At 39.0% G+C, this 20,509-nt stretch overlaps 1 long non-coding RNA gene across 4 annotated transcripts in view; it reads right to left on the reverse strand.

The window, feature by feature from the left end:
- Window positions 1-20,509, reverse strand: part of LOC125620592 (uncharacterized) — a 372,396-nt gene that overhangs the window by 338,857 nt on the left and 13,030 nt on the right. For all 4 annotated transcript variants that reach the window (XR_012664581.1, XR_012664579.1, XR_012664578.1 and 1 more), the window contains one exon: window positions 4,134-4,245. This is a non-coding gene — a long non-coding RNA (uncharacterized LOC125620592). The remainder of the gene's footprint in view (window positions 1-4,133; window positions 4,246-20,509) is intronic.

The following is a 20,509-nucleotide window of genomic DNA, read 5'->3' on the forward strand; positions in this document are numbered from 1 at the left end:
ACAATACTCCAATTGAGGCCCCACCAGTGCTGAATAGAATGGGACAATTATCTCCCATGTCTTCCATACAACACTCCTGTTAATACAGCCCAGAATGACATTAGCCTTTTCCACAATTGCATCACATTGTTGAATCATTCAATTTGTGATCCATTATAACCCCCAGATCCTTTTCAGCAGTGCTACCACCTAGCCAATTATTCCCCATTTTTCAATTGTGCATTTGATTTTCTTTCTTAAGTGAAGTACTTTGTACTTGTTGATATCAGACCAATTCTCCAGTTTGTCAAGGTAATTTTGAATTCTAATACTGTCTTCCAAAGTACTTGCAATCCCTCATAGCTTGGTGTCATCTGCAGATTTTATAAGCACACACTCCACTTCATTATCCAATTTATTTATGAAAATATGGACTAATACTTGACCAGGACATAGCCCTGTGGGACCCCACTAGATACATCCTCCCAGTTTGTCAGCAAACTATTGATAACTATTATTTAAATACAGTCTTTCAATCAGTTTAGAGTAATTTCATCTAGACCACATTTCCCTAGTTTGCTTATGAGAATACCATGTGTGACTGTGTCAAAAGCTTTACTAAAATCAAGATAAATCATGCCTTATTACTTCCCCCTATCCAATAGGCCAACAACCCAATCAAAGAAGAAAATTAGGTTGGTTTGACAAGACTTGTTCTAGACAATTTCATGTTGGCTATTCATTAAACCCTATTTACCTACAGGTACTTACAAATTGATTGTTTAGCCATTTGTTCCAGTATCTTTCCAGGTATCACAGTTAGGCTGATGGGTCTATAATGTCCCAGGTCCTCTTAGTTTCCCTTTTTAAAGATAGGTACTATATTTACCCTCTTCCAGTTGTCTGGGACCTCACCTGTCCTCCATGAGTTCTCAAAGATAATTGCTAATGATTCCAAGATTGCTGCAGCTAGTTCCTTAAATATGCTAAAATGAATTTAATCAGGCCTCGGATGTCAGGACCAGGACATAGGCAACCGGTCCTACTCATTGGAGCCAAAGCCCATCCTAGTCATTCAAGCTAAGGGTCAAGCCAAGGCTCAGAGCCAAACTCAGGAGCTGGGAACCAGAGCCCATGATCAGAGCCAGAAGGTAGGCAAGGGAACAGGAGCAGTAGAGGACAGGAAAAGACTGGAGCAAGTCTGAGCTAAGAGCAATCACAGCTGCCAGCATAAGCATTGACCAGCCAATGACCTGCTACACCTGCTGCCAGTGAGCTTAAATGCAGACCTGTTACTTCCTTTCAGGTAGTTGGGTGGGTTAGCCAATCAGTTGATTCTGCTGCAGCCCGGCCAGGTTCATTAACCTGCCTGAAGGTTGAGCCAGCTAGCTTCAGGCTCAGTTGAGGAAATTCAAACTTATGTTTCCTGATGCTGCCAACTTGAATATATTTAAACTTACCTAAATATTCTTTTACTGGTTCTTTTCCTATTTTGGCTTGCATTCCTTCCTCCTTGTTGTTAATATTAATTGTGTTGAGTATCTGGTCACTGTTTACCTTTGTTAGTGAAGACTGAAGCAAAATAGGCATTAAACTCAACCATCTTGATATCCTCAGTTATTAGCTCTCTTTTCCCAGTAAGCAGAGGACCTACATTTCACTAGATGTTTGCCATTAGCTACAGTACAATAGAATGGGTAAACTGTTAAATGCATAACAAAGATACATTTGTTCCACTGTCAGATATATGTTCAGGAAGATTTCACTATAACCTAAAAGGTTCTGTAGTTTGATTCATGAAATGTTAGTCATTTAGGGTATGTCTACACTGCAATTAAACACCTGCAACTGGTCCATGTCAGTGACTCAAGCATGCAGTGGTGGGGCTTCTGGGATGTTTAATTGTGGTGTCAACACTTGGGCTGGAGCCCAAGTTCCAGGACCCTATGAGGGGGGAGGATCCCAGAGTAAGGGGTCTAGCCCAAGCATCTATACCACAATTAAACAGCCCCAAACCCCACAAGTCTGAGTAAGCTGACATGGGCCAGCTGTAGGTGTTTAATTGTAGTGTAGACATATCCTTAGCGGAACAAACTTCATTGTGTTACTTTCCAAAAAAAGTCATTCACCCACATCTGTAGTTCAAAAGGCTGCATCTTTTATAACAATGTTACCAAAAGTCAGGATGGTGATTCTACCCAAGTTAAAAATAGAACGTTGCTATTATTATTATTTACTGTACATAGGAGTAAATTAACTGTCTGGCAAATCTTTGCACACGGTTCATTCTACGGTATACATAAAAGGTTTAGTCTATTAGCTTCTCTCTGTCTTTATTTTTTTGTAGTTAATACTGTTGTTTGAGCTCTCTGCTACCTTTGTTTGTGTTAATACAGCTAAAATTGTTAATATAATACCCCAGAAGTAAAAAGCTGAACTACTAAACTCAGCATTTTTTATTGTTGTTGCATTGTTGAAGCCCATACATATAGTGTGTGTAAGGAGACGAATGCATTATTGCATCACATTCTTAATTGCACCTCGCTCTGCAGGATTCCATTGGAAACTCTGCATGTTGTATCTTTATAAGAAATATTATGTTGGGAGAATTTAGAGAAGCAGAAAGCTGGTAAACAAATAGCCATTACACAGAGAGATATTATGCATTGTGCATTAAATAATCTAAATCTTTCAGAAGATTATCAAGATTTTTAGTAAACCAATTCCAAAAACACTGACTCATCTGCTTATTATATCTAGTACAGTAAGTGCCTTTACTTTGTTCCTGAAAAGGAAATATGTTATCAGCCTTAGTTACAGATATCGCTTCCATGCATCTAAAAATTGTCAAGATCTTATTTCAGCCAAAGACACACACACATTTGGATTTGAATATTTTTCAGATTCAAAATTATTTTTCAGATTCAAAATTGGAGGGTAGGATGGAGAATCTCCCGTCTGGACTATATTGGATAGGTAATCGAGTGTGTTTACTGCGGATGGAGGACAGAAAGTGGGACATGGAGTGCTCACTACTTGAATAGCTTTTCCAGATTGTTATATGTCTATATTCTGTCATTCTTAGATAATTACGAGGATACAAAGGTTTGGCTGAATGGTGTTAGAAGGCACATGCACACCTATAGAGGCAGAGAATCTCATTCAGAGATCTGTTTGGATTTTTCACTCAAAATTGGTATAGGAATGAATCACAGGCATAGCAGTTATTTGCAAGTTATTGATATGCTATGTAAGGTTCTGTCTTACCTCAAAGGAATTTTCTCATGAAAAAGGCATTAAATCAAGGGCCCAGATCATGTCCCCCAGATCTGTGTTTTGATGCCCTCCTTCCCTCCCATGTATGGATCTGTCTCTCCAGCACCACAGGTAAGTAGGAGAGGGTCAGCCACTACCAAGGCAATGTCCCCTCCCCTCCACCTCAGACCCTGGAGAGAGGTCTTTCCTGGGTCAGGATTTATGTTGCAACTGAGGATGGAGACAGGGCATGCCTGGAATGGGGGAGAATATGACCATCATACCACCACCCCATTGAGACTTGTCAGAAAAGATAATAAGGCATCAGCTATATTACTCTTTCCATGGCCTTGTTCCAGACTAGGAAACTGTACTTTTCATGGGAACATACCAGTTTCAATTAACTTTCTTTGGGAAGGTTTCTCAGGTCCAGGATGAAATTCCTGGTCAAAATGAGATAGATAGATAGATAGATCCATCTCAGAATAGCCAATACCTTGGTGGCTAGTGCACTCAGATGGGAGACTCAGGAGTAGGAGACCTAGCTTCAAGTCTCTGCTCTGCCTGAGTCCTGGGGGTGGTTGAGCCAGAAATGGAGAAGCAGAAATGAAGGAATCCTGAAGGATGGACCAGAAGGGGAGATAGTCTCAATGCTTTAAGTGTGGAAAGATCAGATGCAATAGGCAGGTCTGCCCCTTGAAGAAGAGGGCTTGCTGTCAGAGCTTCCCTAGGGATCCCCTAATATATAGAGTTTCGGTGAGTGGAGGGTGCTGTTGCAGGTTGTATTTACTCGCCTGGATTTTCAATAGGCCTTGTGGGCCCTACCCTTTTTGCTCACTGAAGTCAATGGAAAATGCCCAATGGGTTTTGGATCACACTCCTTATCCTTAGCTAGATACCTCTGCAGGATCTGAGCCAGATGAAGAGAGTTCCATGAAGATAGCTGACGTCCTCTCAGTCGATACAGGATGGGGTAGATCCACATATGGTGAGATCCTCCATGCAGTTTATCTAGGGGAGATATTTATTAGTATATTTAGTCTTATAGGATAAAATCCTGCAATCTTCAGTCCTTACTCAGGCAAAATAACACTGCTTTGATGCAAACAAGAGTGTTGCCTGTATATGGATATTCTATTCTGTATAGGTTCTTATACAGCACTCATCTAGTATCTGAGCACCTATCCAGGGTTGGCCCATAATTAGTAGAAGACACTGTCAGACACTATGACACCAGTGCCTAACAAATACATAATAAACGGAAAAAGATTTATAAAAACAGAGAGAAATATTTGATTCACCTGTAGTCTTTCCCCCTGTCCCCAACAGATAGCTAAGTCAAACAAGCTCTTTATTTAGCAGTTTGCAGATGCAAAATGAATAGCTTCCATAAATCAATTTAAAAAATTTATTTTGTTGAAGAAATAACACTTTAGTATAAAACAAAGAAATGCATTTTATTTAGTTAAAATCCTGCAGCCAGTACACATTTATTTGTTCTTCAATAAATTGACAACATATTAGTCATCAAAGATTGTTAAAATGTATTTTAGTGATTCATTTGGAACTCAGAATCCTCAGTTTGATTCTTAGCACACAAATGTATAAAATATTGCCTTAACAGTCTGCCCATTAGTGCAATACTAGAACAGACTTGCTTTGCTACAGGAGCCATTTCCTACACATTTCAACTGTGCAAAGTGCAAACACTCAGAAGTATCAATACCTGCAGCTGTTGAATTCCTTTTTATGTAGTCACATTCTCTATATTATAACACAGACAGAATGTACTACATAGAGAGTTTCTCTCCCCTTTTTGCTGCATAATACCTAAACATGACTGCACACTTAGCAAGTGGATTAAGGCGTGTAATGATAGTATTCTTTTTGTGAATGTGGTATCTAGACAGAGTAGGCTGTGAATGAAATTGCATGGATGTTAAGGGTTGGGATTCAGGAGGACTAACAGCAGTGTGTAGGATAATATACCCTTTCCTAATCATCACATTCATCTGAAAAGTGTTAGATCTATATAACAAAAGCTGAGCACAAGCCAATGATTTGTCAAAACACTGCAAAGAAACCACAATATTTATGTGGAATATGCATTGAGACAGCTCCAGTATACTGTATTATCACACAAATTTTGCTGTGAACTGTATTTAAGATCATTGAAATGGACTTTTTACATCATTAACCCGCCCCCCAGCACTCCTTTTTCTTCAATACCACATAGCCATCCTCTAGTTATAAGTCCTCTGGTATTTTCCCCCTCCCCATTGCAGAAAGGCAGGCAATTCATGAAAAACCAAGCCTGAACAAAGCAGGTGGACTGAATGAATCATCAGAAAGGCTTCATTTATCCATTTTCTTCATCTTTGATTGTACACCTGTCTTGCGTCACCACAACAACTCTCATATCAGAAAGGTTCAGCGGCCCTTCTTTTTGTCCTCCTTTAATACCAATTCTCATTGGCTATTGGGTGACATAGACCTTACTCTCTCATGCACTGTATTTGTGCAGCAACTGTGGTATTGATCTGATGAACACCACAAACTCAGGTTCAAATAGATATAGATAATTCAGCAAAACAGGCCCATTCTGAAATTACTATTGCTATCAAGGGGAGATTAATTCCCTTCTGATGCACTCCTTTCAGCAACTCTCCTTTGATTCATTGATATCAGAGGACAAATTAGTGCAGTACATAGTCAAACACTATGATATTAAAATTGGACATTGTTCTGCCTCTGATATCTGAAAATAAAGTAGCAGATGGCTTTTTTATTAAATGACTTTCATGTCAGAGCAAAAAGCAGAACAATCCAAGACATCTTTTTGCTGGAAGTTGCTTACTTTTTTGGTTCTATATCAGGATCAAAATCTTTGATGTAAAAAGATATTACATTTTACAAGAAAAGGTCAAAACATTTAGTGCTGAGAAGAAGATAACAGACTTTACAACTTCATGTGTTTTGGCTCTGTAACTTTAGAAAGCAAAATAACATTATGCTGAAAGAGATGTGGTGAAGAAGCAAATGCTGACCAACTCATGCATGAGTTTTTCAAACTAGATTTGCCACACATATTTAACTTTAACAAAACTGCCATTTTATTCATAAAAGTTACTAACAAAAATAATTTTTATTTCCCAGTTAGCCTGGTTATCAGGGCTTAATCCTGAGCCATTGAAGATAATGGAAGTTATACCACTAATTTTAGCTGGGGCTAGATCAGGCCATAGGAGATTGTAAGACCAATGGACAGTATTCCAAGTCATTTCGTTTCTGTGTTGGGCCTGAACTTGCTCCCACTGAAATTAATGGGAATTTTACTATTTTTACCATTGACTTCAATGGCAGCTGTATGGAACTCAGTGTCTTCCTTGTTCAAATGATCTTTTCCTATGATATTGACAAGGTGTTGGTAACACTTCTTCCATCACTCTGTCACCACAGCTACTGGATTCTGATTTTAAATTACATTAGGAGGTTTGAAGGCCCATACTCACCTTTAGAGACAAGTTCCTCTGCATAGGAACAGGTCATTCTGCAGCTGCCATTAGGTGTCCTCCTACTGTGATGTCATGTTCACCCACGCATACCTATAATGTACACTGGAGGAATATGTTAACTCAGGAATATGGCCTATTAGCATTGATGTGGACCCAGCAGCAAAATAAGGACAGACTCATGCATGGAATTAAGCATCAGGCTGCAACTTTTTTAAAACTTTTGGCACAAGGGAGGGGCGCTGCCAGCGCACCACCTAGACTCTCTTATACCACGCATTTATTAGGTCAAGTGCAGATGTTACAGGGTTCCTTACCACATAACCCATAACTGGCGCTAGGGTTATAGGTTAGAACGTAAGGAGCCCTGTCACTGGCACCAGGGTTACAGGGTTCCTTGTCATATAACCTATAACGCAGGATAGGCTCTCCTCGACCTCCCCTGCAGGACTCAGCTCTCTCTTATTAGGGTTTTTCAGTTCACCTCATACAAGCACCATAGTGCAATCTCTTTATCGTGAAAGTGCCACTTACAAATGTAGATTTTTTTTGTTACATAACTGCACTCAAAAACAAAACAATGTAAAACTTTAGAGCCTACAAGTCCATTCAGTCCTACTTCTTGTTCAGCCAATAGCTAAGACAAACAAGTTTGTCTCCATTTATGGGAGATAATGCTGCCTGCTTCTGATTTACAGTGTCCCCTGAAAGTGAGAACAGATGTTTACTTTTGTAGCCAGCCTTGCAAGGTATTTACGTGCCAGATATGCTAAACATTCGTATATCCCTTCATGCTTCAGCCACCATGATCGGAACGGGGTGCGAAGAATGCTTTCAGAACTCTTAAACGAGGAACACTCTGCTGGGGAAACTACAGAACCTGAACCATCAAAAAAGAAAATCAACCTTCTTCTGGTGGCATCTGATTTGATCATGAAAATGAACATGCATTGATCTGCGCTGCATTGGATCATTACTGAGCACAACCCATCATCAGCATGGACGCATGTCCTCTGGAATAGTGGTTGAAGCACGAAAGGATATATGAATCTTTAGCACATCTGACACGTAAATATCTTGCAATACCGCCTACAACAGTGCCATGTGAATGCCTGTTCTCACTTTCAGGTGACATTGTAAACAAGAAGTGGGCAGCATTATCTCCTGAAAATGTAAACAAACTTGTTTGTCTGAGCGATTGGCTGAAGTAAGACTGAGTGGACTTGTAGGCTCTAAAGTTTGACATTGTTCTATTTTTGAATGCAGGTTTTTTGGTACATAATTCTACATTTGTAAGTTCAAATTTCATGATAAAGAGATTGTACCACAGTACTTGCATTAAGTGAATTGAAAAATACTATTTCTTTTATTTTTACAGTGCAAATATTTATAATTAAAAAATATAAAGTGAGCACTGTACACTTTGTATTCTGTGTTGTAACTGAAATCAGTATATTTAAAAATGTGGAAAACATCCAAAAATATTTATATAACTATAACAATTTATATAATTATAACAATTCTATTATTGTTTAACAGTGCGATTAATCATGCAATTAATTTTTCTAATCACGGTATTAATTCTTCCAGTTGCGCAATTAATTTTTTTAATCGGGCTATTAATAGTGATTAATTTTTTTAATCGCTTGACAGCCCTAGCTGGACCTAATCTCCATATCCAATTTGAGGAATCTTTAAAATTGTGCTAGGATGCAACTAGGGGACAAATTCTGAAGTCTATACTCAATTTATAATCAGTCTTTACTAAGTAGAGTGTCAGTGCATGTTTTACCTCATGAAGGACTGGAAAATAAACTGAGTTAAGAACCTCAAGATCAGGGCCAAACTTTGGAAACAAATAGTGATTATATTATACAAACTCAGTGGAGTTAATTCATTGAAGAATGTGGTTAGAATTAGTGTGTGTGGACATGGGAAGGTAACAGAGGAGGTAGAAATATCTATATCTATATATCTATATTGACCTGAAACAGACTAGTCAGAGTATAGAACTAAAAACAGATTCATACAAATTGACTGCTTGGAAAACAATAACACCTGAGTAGAGAAATCACAAGACTATTGCCAAGTGCATTAGCATGCTGCAATAAAAGCCCTCTGAACAGGACACTTTCCCACAAGTTGGATTTTGCATCACTGAGTGCCAGGTTAGTGATTTGTTCCACAATAATCACAGCAGCCTGTTAGTCCTGTGTCTTAATATTCAGGGCTAGCAACTAGAATCCCTCCTTACACTTTCCACTTAATTTTTATGTATTTCTTTAATTTTTAGATAATAGGTCCAATCAGGCTCCCCTGTTGCACTTACCTAACATAAATAAGCCAGATATAACAGGCTATTTAAACCTTCTATGGAGTGGACTATTGCTTGGAAAGGCTTTGTTATTATTTTATCTATACCTTGTATACCATTCTCTGCTAAGAGAGGAAGTTTTATTTGCCCTTTCTAGCATGCTGAGCTCAATATGACTTTGTAATTTTTAATGCACGCACTTGATGTGGAGCAGATGTGAACAATTACAGACTTGTTTAGAAGACTTAAAAAATTACAAGTTACTTAGTAACAGTCTCAGAAACGTATTACACTAAGGAAGTCCTAGAGGCCCAGGTTGAAACTGTAATGTCACCAGGTTTTTGTGAGTTTAGTCTCTTGTGGAAGTTATTTGGTTGATAGATTCATATCACTTTTGCCATATCTATTCCAATGATATCCAAGCCATAATAAAAATATATATGTAGAGATTAGAAAATACAGGATAAATCTTTACATTAGTTGCTTTATCCCCTTACCTTAGAATATCACATATTCCATTTGAAAATACATAATTGTACCAATTATGTTCCATACAGTGAAAGCTTCTTCTCACAAGATAAAAACTGATTTGCGGAGTTCTATCAGCAACTGCTCCATCATCAGGCTAATCAGAACTATTGACCAGTTGAATTGTGGTGATAGAAGTCATACTGTATCTTAATGGCAACAGTACAAGTCTTGGCTATTCAAACAACAATCAGATATTTTGTTTTGTAAACAAAAAATAAGTGTGTTGCTAAGCTTGTAAACAAAGACTTGGGAGAAGAGTAGAGGGTTTCAAAGCACACAGCAGTAAACCTTAGTGTTTATTTTCTGAAAAGCTGCAGTACTCAGGTCCCTTTCAGCTGCTAAAAGATTGAAGAATGACTTGGAACAAAACAATAACGTCAGAAGGACTAGGAAGTACACACTAGGCAGTCATAAGAACATCATTTGACTTGTACTGGCAATTGATTTCAATGGAATTGCAACTACCTGTCAAGGTCAAGAGTGTTTTCTTCACAGTATGAACCTCTGTGCCAAGCATAACTATGCAATGATCATTTGTTTTTTAATAATATGTCCAAATAGCAGACTAAATCTGATCATGGAGATACAGTACTTAAAGTTTTGTCCATTTTTAAAATAATTTTCTTAATGTCCTAGATAATATTGTTACTGTCACAGAATAGTTTTACTGAACACTCTCCCCAGAAGAATTCAGTAGTACCAATACAGATTTCAACTTTAGTCTTTGCTTTGCAATATTTAATTTAAAATTATTCCACTAAATAATAAAGCCAACTTTATCAGACACCTGATTAATTTATTTTCCAAATTGTTTGGTTCAGTTCCTGAACCAAAAAAACCCAAACAATTATTTGCTCAGCTGTAATGCTGAGTGACTCCTACAAGGGGTTTAATCTCCTGTTGGAGTAGAGTGCACCCAGCTTATTTTGGTCTTGTATATTTATTAATAGCTCCAAGTATGACTATTATTTTTTATTTCTACCATATGATATGTGTGCAGTGCTCTACAGACAAATGGAAGACACATCTCTGCCTTGAGATGCTGACAATCTAGGGGCCCGACTCTGAGCGGTGATGGAGACTCTCCACCCCTGTCCAATGTACTCATTTGTAAGCACATAACTCATTTTAATCCCCGAGTTACATGTGTTCCGCACAGATTTGGTGTCCCTCTCACTTTTATTACTGAAAATTATTTACATCATAAATAAAAAATTGTGAAACAGATTACAGGAAGGAAGAGAGGAAGGAATCCCACATAATTTTACATTTCCTACAGGAATAATATTTTTGTGTCACTCATTTTGGTTCTTTGGTAGCTTAGGTAGCATTGCACCTACAATTTAAAGGCCCTAGATTAGACATAGCACAAAAATGAGTGACAAAGGGAGGTACTAAACTAAAACTCACAAGTTGTCGTGCCTCAAATCCAGGTCCCACTGAAGTCATAGGCAATACTCTCATTGGCTTCAATGGGTTAAGGATTTGGCCCGAATGGCAATCATGCTTTGTTAGACATACAATTCAAAAATAAAAAGAAACTATGCTTAACATGTAGTAGTTGACAATAATTAATCATTAATGTAACCCTTCTGCCACGTGGAGCCAGCAACAACCAGGGCGGTGTTCAATATCTAGGCATTCCTTTCCATCAATACAACACAGAACCGGCTTGAGCCTCCACCCAGTAACCTGGGGAAATTACACCACCCCTGGAACCTCTGAGAGACAATACTTCCCCACTCGCAAGCACAGAGTCCAAGTGTAGAAAATAAACTTTTAATAGAAGGAGGGAAGTAACTCAGAGTTAATTTGGGAAAACACCACAAACAGGGTTCATAAACATACACCACGAGTAAAAGATCACACCCAAGTAGCTTGGGCAGTGCCCTTTTCCCCTCAGGTTCTTAAGTCCAGGAACCCAAAAGTCCCTTTCACATGCCTGACCCTTCTCTGCACCCCATTCACAGTTGCTGTCGTTGGTCAGTGCAGACCCAGAGTTCAGAGGCGCATCTGCAGAGTTCACCTCCCAATCTGGGTGGGGGGGTAAAGAGGCATCTTACTTGCTCTTCTGGCTGCTCACCAGCCACCTGCTCATTGCTCTTGCTGTGCCCCTCCACCAGCCACCCTGCTGGCCGCTCGTCGCGCCTCTCCTCAGCCACCCTGCTGGCCGCTCGTCGCACCTCTCCTCAGCCACCCTGCTGGCCGCTCGTCGCACCTCTCCTCAGCCACCCTGCTGGCCGCTCATTCACCAGCTGACTGTCAGTCACCTTCTGCCTCTTTGCTGTGACCTCTGCACATCAGTCTCTCAGTGATTTTCAGCTCTTTTGCAGGTTGGGCAGAAACACTGCCCCATCTCGAGTAATTTCAGCTCTCAGTGATTTTAGTTCTTAGCAGGAAGGGCAGAAACACAGTCCTACCACAACTGGTTTTAGCTCTGATTGAGCGATTAAAATAACAAGAGACTCCCAATTAAGCCTATTTATCTCTATTCTTTGAACAGTCAGGAAGAACAGGTAGGTTAAGCCAGTCTAGAGAGGAGAGGGGAGGGGTTGGGGTGTGCAGCCTTCTGACCAAGACACCAGGACTCCTGTCCTCACTCATGTTACTTTCACGGGGCTCTAACATTTGAGCCCCTGCTTAATGAGGTTCTTTCAACTGAGGGTGCCCCCGCTCATTTGGGACCAGTTAAGCAAAGACCTGCTTTCCTGTGTTCTTACAATAATTACAACATTGGTAACCATATTTCACTACCCCTGCATTCAGTACTAAGATAATTTGTACCCAACACCAGCCAAAGTCGATCCTTTGACACAGCTGTAAATGATGAATATGTAAACAGAGCAGGAGCAAACTGTATTTACATAAACACACCCACAGTCTCTTCCCCTCCCAGCTAGCTGTCAGAGGAACGCAATGGCTTCTACTTGAGGAGTTACAGGAAAGCCTACTTACAATGGAAAAGCATGGGAAAGGAAAATAACAGACCATATGGCTGCAAGGCTCCCCATTCAGTTAAAAAAAAAAAGTCCTTCATGTTGAGAAAACAAAACATGACATCAGAAGAAACTGATTAATAGTGGCTCATTTCTAATTAAATGTACATCATCTATAATTTTGACAAGTTTTTAAACTATATCTTGTTATTTAAAAAAAATCCTGTTGGGAGTCTAAGCGCTGAAACGGATTTGCAGAAAAATATATCACAGTCATGTTGGTAATTATATTTTTTTCATATTTGTACATGAAACTATTTTTAATATGCTGTTTCTCGAATACTGTTAAACTGTTTTAACCAATAAAACTTTTGACCTCTGATCCAAATATGTGTCAGTCTTGCTGAACAGCAATATATGACTGACAATGCAACACTACTGACACAATTAGTTGTGTCACAGCACATTGTAATTGACATGTCAGCAAGAAACTGTAAAAAACTTTGTAAAAAATTCTTTTAAACTTTTTTTGTAGTTTCTTCTATCTAAAGTAACCTAATAATAATGTGGTAACCTTACAGTTATAGAAATGCATAGTGATTATGTACTGAAAACTGACATAAGCAATATTACATCATCCAGTATACTGGGTTTCATACAACTGTTTCATTACCTGCAAGCTTCCTAGTAATGAGTATGCTATTTAAGTGGGGTTTTTTAATTTTCATGTTTCTTGTGTGGTAATTCTCCAATAAATTTCTCTGACTTCCAGCATAAATAAATTTCATTATTCCTCATTATTAAAAGAAACAAATACATTCGCCTTCACTGAAAGGATGTCATATAATTAGACGACCTTCCTACATAAAATCATGAATGAAAAAGGGCCTGACAGCTTGCAGGAAAATAGTTAATCAGACATTAGGACATTAAATACAGTTAGTCAAGACACTAGACATTATTGTACTACCAAATGCTCTCACAAACAGTCTTTTACAATATGAGAGATCAAAACAGACTTTAGTTTTACTACACCATTAGACAAGTCCAAGCTTTCCAACAATTTATCACTGATTTCTTCATTTGGTTGTTTTAAACATGCTTTTAAAACATACTTGATAAGTAGTAAAAATTGTATACAATGCAAATGACATTTCAGATAAGTTTTATTGACTTAATGCTCTGGTAATAAAATTATAACAATCAGTATTATTTTGATTTATTGCAAATTTTACTTTCATTTTTAATGGACTTGGTGTAAGACAGAGTTGAATGTAATGCTGCTGCCACCTGAAGGTCACTACTGAAAAGTGTGATGGTTCATTTTTGTCTACTTATATCTTATGAATGGTTGCAAGATTAAGTAACTAAGGAGGAAAGCACATTGTGTGCAACATGGCATTATGTTGACACACCGTGGTTGTTCCATGATATTATTTGCAACTTGTGGTACAGATTCCACATGCACTTTTTGATGAAAGTGACATTATTGTGTGTGCATGTGTCAGTGCTCCAATCATTTCGGAAAGCTGTTCCAGCATTTTCTTTGGGAGCCAAATGGCGTTCTGGCATTTCTGACCATTTTAACGTAAACTAATGCTAAAAATACTGGGATTTTTATAAGAGCCTTTTTTTTCAAAAATCCTGTATCATGCAACAGACATCGATCAGCAGATGACATGAAATCATGGAAACAGTTACCTGAAGGGACAGCATAGGCAGCAAACCATAATATGTGGGATATATTTTCATAGACTATGAAGAATATGGTATATATAGCATCTTTCAGGTGTGCAATAAAAAAGTATGTTGTTGTTATAAGATATTCTTGTCAAAACTGTGTGTTCCAGCACTTCTTTTTTAGAATTCAAGCACAGGTATGCGTGTGCATAACCATGCAAGGCTTAAGAGAGGGTGAATCTCTGGGGAGGGGAAAGAAATATTAATATTTAGAATAGGAAGCACCCTGCCTGCCCATGCAAAAAAATAAGTGCACAATCAGCTTCTGGAATTTACACACAATTAGACAAATCTTGGGGTCCTTACTTACATTTTATCCAGGCAAACTTACATGGAAAGCAACAAGAATTTACCTCAGTAGAGATGGAGTAAAACCTGAGTAAGGACCTAAGGATTTGGTCCAATACTTTTCCAGTTATTTTCTTCAGAAATGGAATATGTTGTTGAATGTATACTACTGATTGTATATATTGCTTATTAAAGGGGCAGTAGAGATTTCGAAAGGAACATAGTCCCCAATGTACATTGATTTACGGTAGAGTTCTATAAGTTCTCACATTCTGATTTGGTGATAAAGTTAAAGAATATTTTTATAAATAGAATTGGGATGACTGATTTTTTTGGTGCTATGAAAGATTTTAGGAATATATGTTATTGTCTGTCTGCATATGCGTATGTAGACCTTCCAACTGTAAATATAGGGGCACAACAGCCAAGCCATAGTTAAGGTTGCATCTTGTCAACTATGCTGTGTAGGAACTAACATATGTAGTTGTTTTGTAATGAATAATGTAGTATATAATAGTGTTAGATTATATTGGAAATGGATTTCTTGAATAAAAAGTGAGATTTCTCATTTCCTAGTGATTTGTTATTTTGGCCTTTACATATACTTTTTGCAAATTTTAGAGGAGGAAGTTATGGTGGAGTGGGTTGTATAAATCTGATGGGATGACAGTAATTGCTAAAGGATTATGTGGCAATAAGGAATTAGATCGATATCATAACTGTACATTTCTAGACTTTTAAAATGTTGGATATTTTTAAAAAGGTATAGAATTTTGGTATAGAAAATATAATATTGTGGGGATAGCTGTATTCCACTGAAACTCACTTTCATCCTTAAACTCTTAATCATACCTAAAGATCTGGCCCCTTGCCCTTCAAATTACTTTTTGAACTTTTCCAAACATACCAGAAAAATTCTACCCTGGGATGAGATTCGGCATGTACAATTTCAGAGTAAATGGTTTATCTGGGGGGAATGTTGGGGTAGGGATGTTGAAATCATTGATTATAATGGGAAGCTAACTTCAGCCTTAACTATGAACCCGCTACTGCTACTTCGTAAAATATAGAGAGGATACATAATCATGCCATGTAGTATAAAATGGTGTAACAGTTTTATTGGCATGAGTGTGGGACAGATGCATTATGCAAATTAATCCAAATGAGTATCAGCAAAACCTTGATACTACACCACACAGCATGTATTCTGATTATGCCTCATGTTCTAGAAAAATGTTTTAAATTATTTTCACTGAGACAATTTTTCATAGCCTCCCTCTGCAAACCAGTGTTCTATTAGTTACTATGGGCCAAATTCTTTGATGCACAGAGCAAAGGATAGAGGAGCCATCAGATAGTCCATTACAGCTCCTTGATTTTCCGCCAGGCCCAGGCCCAGACCCTTTGCAGATCTGAGATGCCTGTAGGCTGTTCTAACCTGTGCCAAGGCAAAGGTTCTCAAGTCAGGTAGGATAGGGCCAGATTCCTCTCTCTTTATGCTGGAAATGGAGGGTGTGGAGCAGGACAGAGAGTCTTGCCTTACGAGCCCACCTATACAGTGCTCAGAGACAGCCATCAAATCCTCTAAATATTACCTATAGTACTAATGCCAATGGGGGACTTGGCATATCGGAAGAAGAGACTATCAGAGCTCTTCTCTGCAGATCTTAGAGGAGAATAAAATGCATAAAATACTCTACATCAATCCTGAACTTAAATTCACATAGCAAAAATATTTGCCCTGGGAGAAAATTTCCCAGAAACACAAGCTATTGAAAACTTACTATAAAAGAAGGATTCTTGAAGCTGTTGTTATTCTGAAGAAACTGCAAACAAATACTGAACACTTGTGGTGCGCGCGCACACACACACGCGCATGTACAAAGGGCCGAATTCAGAGACCAGGCTAAGAAAGCTTATGTCTAGAGGTACTCCAGATTATTATAATTTACATCTCCTGTCTCTCTCAACATGTACATTACATCAGTTTAGGATCAATAAGAACTACTTACACTCCTTTCATCTCACATCCACTTCCCTACAAGTAACTCATACATACACATCTATTTATATAACACTTCTGATTTTTGCATCCGTTTATCTAACAATGTCTATATGAGCTTAAGGTGGTGTTTACCATTATGATTTGCTAGCATTGTACATCCCCTTTGTACTCATTGTGCCACATTCGGTGGAGCTATGCCATTTACATTAGCTGAGTATCTGGTTCAGTTTGCACAGAAGTAAATGGCTACACAAATAATACTGATTTGTCAGAGTTAATTACTGCACCTGTTAGCATTACAGAAGATTCATAAACTTTGACTCAGCGCTTAAAAACATTTACAAGAAGTCTTCAAGCAGATAGTTAAGGCTAAACTTGTCTTAAAGTGGTCAAAAGTCTTCATTCCTGGAATATAGACTCTGGCCATCAGGAAACCATCCAGTTTAGTCAACTACCTTACATTCAGTTCAGTGACACAGGCATGGCAATCACTGAGCGTGGTAACTAATTGGAGATTCATTGATATATATGTCTGAAAAGTGGACTCATTAACTGCAATCACTAGAAGAGACATTTGGGTCATCTGGAATGCTAGAATGCCTTCACAACTTGAAATCCTGTTTTCTCTTAGCCATCCCTTTATTTTCAGCTTCCATTCTCGCTTCATGCATATTACTGCATACATCTCACTGCTTGCCCATGTCCATTTAGAGCTAGCTGTAATTAAAATGCTGATTAACCAAATCCTGCAGTACTTATTCAACTTTAATTGAGTCCTTATTCAGGCAAACTGTCACTGAAGTCAATGCACAAGAATTACACTAGTCAATGGGAATTTACCTGAGGAAAACTGAAAAAGCACCTCAAGATTTGGCCTAATGAGAATAGTTGAGACCATTCAGTACGTCAACTGCACCTTCAGAGAAACACAATATTTTCATCAATGGAAGAGTGTTTCATTTGTGAAATGGACTCTAGGACTATTTGACCCCACACAGAGGAGTCACAGTTAACTATGTATACAAGGAAATCTTTGATGACTAATGCCCAGCTCTGACCTTAGTGGATGCCTATCCTAGTGGAATCTTTGACAGCAGGAGTTTGTCTCCTCAGCCATTTTCAATGAAGAACAAAGTACCTATTGAGATCTTCTAGAATATCAACATATGCAAGTTAAAGTTAACCTTTTGGCCCCAATGTATGATATTCTGAAGACTAAATATTTGACAGTACCCAATGGTTATCCTGGGATGGACCCAGCTGTGGAAGATACATTATCACATCTCGACCAGAATCTTATTTCTTGCAGCAGATAGTTTGTGCACTAAATATAAGATGATCCAATGTACTGAGGCCCAGAAGTATGTGTAATTTTTATTTGACTACAAGGAACTATTTTAGATTACCATCATAGCCATCCTGAGCAGGAAACTTACCTCAGTCTTGTGTATTCTGACCCGGTGGTTTTCAACCTTTTTTCATTTGTGGACCCCTAAAACATTTTGAATGGAGGTGCAGATCCCTTTGGAAACCTTAGACATAGTATGCAGACTCACAGACCACAGGTTGAAAACTGTTCTGGCCTATACTTATTATAGATATTGTGACAGGGTCGGGCCAGATAGCTATAGGAGAGTAATAGAAGGCAGATATATTAGCCCCAGGCTAAGTAGGTCCCTTTTCCCTGGGTAAGATAACAGGGAAGGTGCCAGAACAATCAGGAACCTTCTGGAGACCATTAAGACAGGCTGATTAGAACACCTACAGCCAATCAAGAAGCTGCTAGAATCAATTAAGGCAGGCTAATCAGGGCACCTGGGTTTTAAACAGGCACTCACTTCAGTTTGTGGTGTGCGTGTGAGGAGCTGGGAGCAAGAGGCACTAGGAGCTGAGAATGAGAATGCGGACTGTTGGAGGACTGAGGTGTACAAGCATTATCAGACACCAGGAGGAAGGTCCTGTGGTGAGGATAAAGAAGGTGTTGGGAGGAGGCCATGAGGCAGTAGCCCAGGGAGTTGTAGCTGTCACACAGCTGTTCCAGGAGGCACTCTAGTCAGCTGCATTCCACAGGGCCCTGGGCCGGAACCCGGAGTAGAGGGCGGGCCCGGGATCCCACCAAATCCTCCCAACTCCTGATCAGACACAGAAGGAGTCGACTTGGACTGTGGGTTCAGAAAAACGGCCAAGCTGAGGGCTGCCGTGAAGCTCCAAGGCGAGCAAATCCGCCAATAAGCGCAAGACCCACCAAAGTAGAGCAGGAACTTTGTCACAATATCAACAAGTAATTTTAAATCATGTCTAGTGTGCCAAATTTCAATGTTCTGCAAATCCAAACCATCAGGATTCAGGAATTATTTTAGGACATAAAATGCAATAGAGTTCTCCCTTGCAACAGAAATTAACATATTTTAGTCTGCGTTGATTGATTTACCACAGGAAGGGAGTTAATTGAAACGATACAAATAGTGAGCAACAAAATTAGTAACAGGAATATCAGACAGATATAGAAATCCAGGGCTTCTAACTCTTTTTAGGGGATCCCGTTTTGTATGTGAAATATTCAGATAAATAACTCAGAAGGTTGGCTGTGATCCCAGACTTACCACAGCTTATCATTCCAAACGAATTCTCGTGTACGTGTAAAACACACATTGAAGGCAGCCATTAGGGCATGCGTCAATGGCAAACATAACAACTGGGATCAGTCTGCACCAGATATAACATTTGCACTACACACAGCTAATTCCTCTTGAGAACGCTGAGGACACTTCTGAATTTCCACTGAATGAAAATAAAAAGAGAGAGAAAAAAACCCTTAGTGGTAGTTTTATATCATTGCTGTATACTTCTTTGTCCATATCACTCCTTGTATTTTATAGGAACTAGTAGTGGGTCCCATTCCACATCCTTTCAGTGGGACTATTTTCTTAAGTATGGACGGACTATTCAAAGTAAAAGCTGAAAATCTGTGCCCAATATCTGCAATTGTGCAAACTAATATAATGATAAAGGCATTATGAGTACTCCAATATGCTACATCATGCATGAGTCCCTATACACTGCCCATGCTATGCTATGTATTGTCCCACAATATGTTGGTCCTGCTCTCTGTGGAGATATCCCTAGACCAAGTCAGCAGTAAAGATTTCCCTGTCATGCCTTTTAATTCTTTCTTCTGCAAGACAATTCTGTTCCCCCAACATGCATGTGTGCACACAAACACACACACAGCCCTAGCTACCTTTGAATTAAACTAACTCAAAAGTAAGGAAACTGTGGATTCTATTGGCTAGGGTGAAATCCCAGCTCCACTTAAGTCAATGGCAAAATTCCTGCTGACTTCAGTGGGGTGAAGATTTCACCCCAGTTTCTTAGGTATCAGCTAGCTGTTTTGCCACTTAGGTGTTCCAAATTATAGCTGTGACTGGTCAACTGAGAACTCCCCCTGTGAGAGGAGCTTTCATTTGGTCTCGAGCCAGCAGAATTAGCTCTTATGCCAACGTCCACCCCTGAAGGGGGAGTGTCAGAGTTGTGGACAGGGTAGGGTAGAGTCCAATGACCCTCAGATCCATTGCTCTAACTCACTCTGGGGCTGCGACTGGGGTTAGGGCCAGCAGTGACACAGACCAGCCCACAGAATCAGGGAGCTGTAACCCCCTTCTCCTGCATTCAGCAGATATCACATGCAGGATAGGGTCTACACCTAATGCTTTTGAGTCCACTTTCTGTTTCCCACATTCAAAGTATGAATTATACAGGAAATTCTGGTTTGGTTTGAAACAAACTGTGAGATAAGAAGCAGCACTCAAAGTCACAATAGTATTAATAGTTCCATCTAAAAGCATCTCAAAAGCTCTCTTGCTCTACCCACAGCAGAACTAGAAATATATAATCTTCTACCATGCAATCTTCTACCATTTTGTTTTTTATACTTATAGAAATATGGACT

The sequence above is a fragment of the Caretta caretta genome, chromosome 12 (genome assembly GCF_965140235.1).
Source record: "Caretta caretta isolate rCarCar2 chromosome 12, rCarCar1.hap1, whole genome shotgun sequence".
Lineage (NCBI taxonomy): Eukaryota > Metazoa > Chordata > Testudines > Cheloniidae > Caretta > Caretta caretta.